This window comes from Ptychodera flava, chromosome 15 (assembly GCF_041260155.1).
Source record: "Ptychodera flava strain L36383 chromosome 15, AS_Pfla_20210202, whole genome shotgun sequence".
NCBI lineage: Eukaryota > Metazoa > Hemichordata > Enteropneusta > Ptychoderidae > Ptychodera > Ptychodera flava.
The window spans coordinates 21,742,438-21,749,131 of record NC_091942.1 but is presented as its reverse complement, the minus strand read 5'-3'; the positions used below and the strand labels follow the sequence as shown (position 1 = coordinate 21,749,131).

The following is a 6,694-nucleotide window of genomic DNA, read 5'->3' as shown; positions in this document are numbered from 1 at the left end:
TTGATTGATTTATCTATTTGTTTGTTTATTAAGTTTACTTGTTTCAACTTGTTTGTTTATCTGTTTGTTTTGCACGTTTGTTTGTTTGCCCTGACCTTCCCTATGGTGTGCCATGCCATGCCCAGGCCTTTTGCAAGGCAAGGCCAGCAAGATCGAGTATGGGTCATGAGGTGAGGCGTCATCAGTCCGCAGCAAGTAGTCTCTAGTGTCGACTCGCGCCACCTACGACCAGTGGTTATGGGGTGTTAGTTACTTCCGTCAAAATGGCGACAGTTGGTTTGTTGTTACAGCGAGGCCTACGATTTTTACCACAAAATATGCGCCGTCAAAAGGTATTTAACTTCAATAATTTACGTTAGATACTGTATGTTGATGTTTAGAAATTGTCCGTAGATGTTAAAGGAAACCAAGACGACGACGAGTTCCATATCTCGACGGTTTGTTGTGTGGGCTACGGAATTCCGAAATTTGCCCATCCCATTCAGATTCTGAAATCCCTGCTTTCAGAATTAACCCTGACCAAGCTGATTAATTACCTAAATTAGTATAGGTCTGATCTTTTGTCAGCTCGTTTCCAAGCGATAATGTAAATGGCTTTCTGTTTATGGGGTCTTGGACACGCTTTTCCTTGCCAAACGCCCCGCCCTCGGTCATGGATGTTTGTACATCCATGGTAATTGGTATGGTGGCAATTCGGCCTGGTAAATACAAATCATTGTATGTATTTTAGCAAAGTCTTTTGTAGGAAGCCGAGGAAAAACCCACCAGTTTGACCTCCTGAGCCGAAACACAACGGCTGGACCAACGAACGGAACGGAACTGAACTGAACATGGCGTTCCATGATCATATCAATATTATCATGAATTCGTTACTGCAAGTGCGATCATTTTAGCTGCAGTACTGTAGCTCGAGGTTTTTCCTAGGTATTTGCCGTCCGACCCAAATACCCAGGCAAAACCTTGAGCTTCAGTACTACAGCTATTTTATAGCTCCATGCTGTGACCAAGGAGGTCCCCCTTACAACTCCTTGCTGCATAGACTTAGTAAGACACAGTAGAGCTACATGTATCTCTGCTAGTTGTTACCCTAGCCCTGCGTACAGGTGTGTTTGTTCACAGCGTTATACGGCCTCCACCACAGCCCTGCAACGGTCCATAGAGATAACTGGCGAGATTCAAAATGGCGATCTCCATGGGTAAACAACTTGTCGAGTACGTTATGTTTCAGAAAACAAGCAGTTTTGGACGTTAGGAGAAGTTAATTGCATCTTTTCTGGGGTCGATTAGGAGGTAAAGGTCGGCAGGGAAAGGATTTTGCCCCGATAGAGTAGAATTTCGGCCAAAAAGACTGTTTTTACGTTGCGGTCCGGATCCAGACCGCAGAGTCACCAGTTATCTCCATAGACCATTGCAGGGCTGTGGTGGAGGCCCTATAACGCCGGGAACACACAGACCTGTAGGCAGGGCTAGTTGTTACCCATAGTTGTTACCCATATTACTAGCACTCAGTTTCCTTGAAGACAACTTAGGGTGGCAGGGCTATGGCAGCAGATCCTACTAATTACTGCCAATCACTGCCCGAGCCGACCCGTCCACTACCCGTCGAGAAATTAGCCTTCCGATTACTGTAATCAGTCAATATTCCAATATCAAAGACTACTGCTGTATATAAAACCCCACAAAATAGGAGTCCAAGACCCTAAAAGCATTGACTTTCAAACCAACAGCAAGGCTAATCATGATTGTATTACCAATTACTGCTCGTTGATTTCCTAACACTACCTCTCCACTGCCCGCCTTGATCAGCGTAACCTGTTGTTCGAAATTCAAGGTTTTTGGTTGTAGACTATCATTTTGTAGGTTTCTATAAATAATAGTGGTCTTCGCTTTTGAAATATCATCTGATTATAGTAAATGGAAGGCCAATTTCCCTATGGACAGTGACAGGCAATGTTCAGACGGCGGCAGGCAGTGACTGGTAATACGATCATGCGATCAGCATTGCTGCTGGTTCCAAAATCAACGTTTCTAGGGTCTAAGACTATTAATTGTAGGTTTTTATAAATAATAGTAGTCTTTGGTATTGGTATTCTGTACTGATTACACTTTATTGCAAGACTAATTTCCCGATGGGCAGAGGACGGGCAGTGACATTCAGTAATCAGTAGGACCAGATTGTAGCAAACCCAAGCACCATGCGGTCTATAGTATTGCCCCCCGTACCTCTGCATCATGACAGGGCTGTATGTCATAAGCTACGCCTCCCACCACAGCCTTGCCGATCACCATATGCTAAACCACTGACTCCACATCAGTTTTGTGGAGGAAGGTTTTCCTGCTTAAAATAGACGGTTTGGAATCCAAAACATGCGTTGATCTGTGTTTCAAGCACAGTTACCATGTCTAGGCACAAAGTATGCTCAGTGGCACTTGTAAACTTCTGCAAAACCCACTTTTCTCTCTCTATGCGAGGAAAGTGTAACCGTCTGTATCCGCCGCCACTGTGAAGAACATGCCGCACATTTCAATGGCAGTGTAAATCATGATAAATGTCGCAGAAATCTCTCAGTCCATTGTGTAACCTTCATACACGGTAAAGATCAAGACGTCATAAACATCCTTGCAATGAACAAGCTACATGTTACTGCAAAAAGTATGTGCTGGAATTTGTTGCAAATTTTTGAACAAAATTCAAGTATACAATACCTGCAACAATTGTGGATGATTCATCTCACATTAACGTTCAACTAACAGAATAAACTGCCTACCAGTAAATGAGACTAGCAGCTATATCAAGTTCAAGACCATTTTGCAAACGGGAGCCGTTCTGACAGCATGCAAATCACAAATGTTGCGATAACTGGGATGGAGGTTAAAATATGTCTTTTTTTTTCAGATACAACAGGTGATGTTCGTTCGTAACAGGACTGCTACACCAACTGGAGCGATGTTAGCCCATCCTGAAAAAAACAAATTAGGTTTGACAAAGCTGCTGTTTGTCATAATTCCATTCGGGTACATTGGAGCCACCATGAGCAAAGAAGGAGCTGCATTTCTTGAAGAAAATGATATATTTGTTCCTGACGATGATGATGATTAACATGTAAGATTTGTTTCATCTTTGTAGTCAGTTTCGCTAATATCAATGTTCTTCATTTGGATTAAATATGGTGTAGCATTAGTGTGTGCTCGTGGAAGAGTAATTCAAATTTTTTTTACAGTGTGTGAAAGTGCACATTTCGAGCAGGGTTTAGCTTCATTTAAAGTGTAACACTTGTGTAATTCTTTTACACCATGATTTACCTGTGTTAATGCGTTAACAGTAACCACAGCCCTGGAGCCCAACACTCACATTTACACTACAGACAGCGTCTACAGAAACTCCTTTTACCCCGGAATGTACCTTCAATGGCTATTGCAGTCACAAGCCCAATAGTGCCATTGATTTGGCCAATTAAAACATGCATGGAATGTCCAAATTTTCAAATTTCTATGATGCCTGAATTTTTCTGTCCCCGTGTGATTCAAAAACTGTATTACAGTAAATATGAATTTGCTGGTTTGACAACTAGTCTGCCTTACCATGTTGAATTCCATCTCCTTCCAGAATTCCACGTGGTCTGGAATGAAGTGGTCGGGAGCATTACTGAAGACTTGGAAGGGAGATTACGCAGCAAAATCTACAGTATAACAGACCTGGCTGAAAGAGAAGGATGTGGTCGTATCTGAATGACGAGTCACAGAAATCTAACATCAACTTTCCGACCGTATACTCTACTAGCATCTGATATGGGTTTGTTAAACTGTAGTCACATCAAATCACTGGTACCAGTAGCTTGTAACAGAAACCATTGCTTGGCAGACAAATGCATCAGAGATTTTTTTCCCCTGTAAAATTCTTTGAGGAGTGATTGCTGTAATTAAAACCTTTTTTTAGTCACCTCTTGCTGTAAATAAAATTACTTTGGGAGCCATTCTGTTCTGGAAGACACTACTGTTCAGTATTCCTGTATTTTGTGGTGTGTTTCCACATCTTTTCCTGATGTAGTGCCATTACAACCATGCACACAAAGGTTGATTACATATAAGTATAGGGCAGCAATGTAGCTAACCAGATTTTACATTTTTACAGCACTGTATCACTCAATATATTTATAATAATAATTATAATATTCACTTTCACTGTGTTTTATTCGCTAAATCTTTTTGTTCTCTGTATGAGTGTATCATAAGTAAATTCACCTGACAAGCAAATTTTAGAAACATAGTGCACACAAATTAATGAGGAAATGAAGAAGTTTTGAGAATAATTTCTGTAATTTTAAGTAATTGGTAAAACACCAGAAAGCTTGAAGTAATATGACAATCTTTGAGAATGCCTCATAACAGTTGTTTGAGATCCACAAGAAAGCAATAACCTTGACATTGAAGTAAAAACTTATGGCATTTGTGTGTGTGTGTGTGGATTTCTTACCTCCAGTGTGGTGGAAGCCATGTCCATGTAAATATTTGTGGCAATTTCTGCAATGATTTCCTTCAACCTTTTTGGCAAAAGTGTTGCTTGATGGAATAAAATAATCACTGTTCTTTAAGAACCCTTCTGTGTTACAGTGTGTAGCAATTTTGATTCTCTGAAAAGTAGTGGGATAGGATTTGAAAAGATCTTGACTAGATAGGCATTTTCACGACCCGTTCATGACCTTACATTTTGGTGTTGTCATTGATTTGAATCAATCAGTGTCACAAGTACAGTCTGGAACAGCCAACTATACTCAACGAATCCTGCATTTCATTGAGTTTCCCCTGCGATTAGACTTGGTTCAAGTCGGTGAATTTTTAAAAAATAAAATCATTTATAATAGTTTCTCTTGTGTCTCTCCTATTTCGTACAAACCTATTCGGAATTTGGTAGCGCAGGCCAGGTTTTCACAGCGATTGAATGCGTTACCTTTGAGTCTGCGCAGTATAGTGAGTTAGTTTCTGCCGGATTCACCGACTTGGACTTCTTGCAAAGTACCGGCGGCCAGACGGACTGTGTACACAGTGACGTCAAGCAAATACAAAATGATTGACGGTTCCAGCCATTATTCTGGCCAATAAGGAGAACGCGTGAACTTCGTGTTAGTGGCGTCGAATAGGACCCTTTGCTGGGCCTTTTATTTTTCGCACGGAACAAGCCGTTTGACAACTTCTTTGGTCCCGATGGTTGATCATGCCGTATGTTGTGGGTTCGAACCCGATTGAAAACTAGCTGTATTGATCATTTAGATCACTGTAGTCAGAACTGCTGGAGCTTTTCAGCAGAGTTGATGCCGAATGCTGCATGATCTGCAACTCACATGAGTGTGCAGAAAGGGGTCAAGACTTGTACCGACGGCAAGCTCTATTTCTTCACAGGATAGTGCCTTTTTTCATCCTTGAATAACCGGCGACGATTATCACATTTTGCAACATGGGCCCCACAAACAACATAGATATTTCCACGCGTTTTCGGTGATACAATAGAGGGAGGTCGTGCTGACCTTTTTGGGAGTGATCTCACTCGACATCTTATGAATAATATATAAGTAAATAAAACGTCATCTCATGAATAATTTATAGCAACGCAAACCCTGCAGGAAAGCCAAGTCTGTGATTCCGGGTGAAACTCCCCTGTATAGCCTTCACCTGACTCATCACGTCCACTCCACTCACACGTGCGTTTCACATGAAAGCAAAATACAAATTATTGCGTTCACTCCACTCAAACATTCACAAATCACAGACTTGAACCAAGTCTACCCTGCGATGTGTTTTCACTCAAAAGTTCAAACACTGAATGTTTGATGATCAAACCAGGAACATTCATCCCCATAGTTGCAGTGTACAATAATTAATAGCAAGTGTCTACCAAATGTACTGCCCCATGATAAGCTAGCCTCTACTCAGTCTCTGTGCATTTGTGATACATCAGGGAATCGTGCTGTGTTCCAGGGATGTCACTCGGCTGCACAATGGTTAGTGATGTGTATATTCATGACTGCGATGCATGCTGTGAACAACTGTACTCTGCTGTAGCTAGCGTGGTTGACATGACTGTTCATGACTGTGATACATGCAGTGTAGAACATTTAGAAAAATACCCTATTACAAACCAGGAATTGAATCCAAATACCCTGACGACATTTACAGCAAGGACAAAACTGTAAGTTGTGTCGCATGTCCTGTGTGTCGTGTGAGTGAAAAGCATGCACATTCATGTCCTACAGGCTTGTTATACCAGTGCATATTAATGTGCATGTACTTTGCCACCTTGGGCAATTTGAATAAACTTGTCATGCCAAGGACACTGTGAGGTTGATGTGTGATGAAAATATGTTTATAGTTGGTCCTCTTCGTCAAAATCCCTGCAAAGTTTCTCCCATGGTAAGCTTGCTTTTGTCGTGACCTGTAAAAGACAACTTTCCCATTTTGAAAGATGCACAGAGAGAGTAAACTAGTCTTTCAAAAGGGCTTATCTGTGAAGTGTGGGGCAGCTTTTGGTGTTTAAAGGGAGAACTCTGCTCAAAGGTTGCCAGGGACCCCTACGACCAATGTTATCACTATGTCTCGGGTACATTGTTGATTGATGAAAGTTAAAACGTGTTATAACGATGAATATCATAAAACTTAAATGTTGATGTGATGCATCTAGATACCATGCATGAAATACATG

At 41.3% G+C, this 6,694-nt stretch overlaps 1 long non-coding RNA gene across 1 annotated transcript; it reads left to right on the top strand.

Annotated features, from left to right (window-relative positions):
* The first annotated feature begins 205 nt into the window (after window positions 1-205).
* Window positions 206-4,595, top strand: LOC139151533 (uncharacterized). The gene is made up of 3 exons (XR_011556445.1): window positions 206-332; window positions 2,897-3,103; window positions 3,608-4,595. It is a non-coding gene; the product is annotated as an uncharacterized lncRNA (long non-coding RNA).
* The last annotated feature ends 2,099 nt before the right edge of the window (window positions 4,596-6,694 follow it).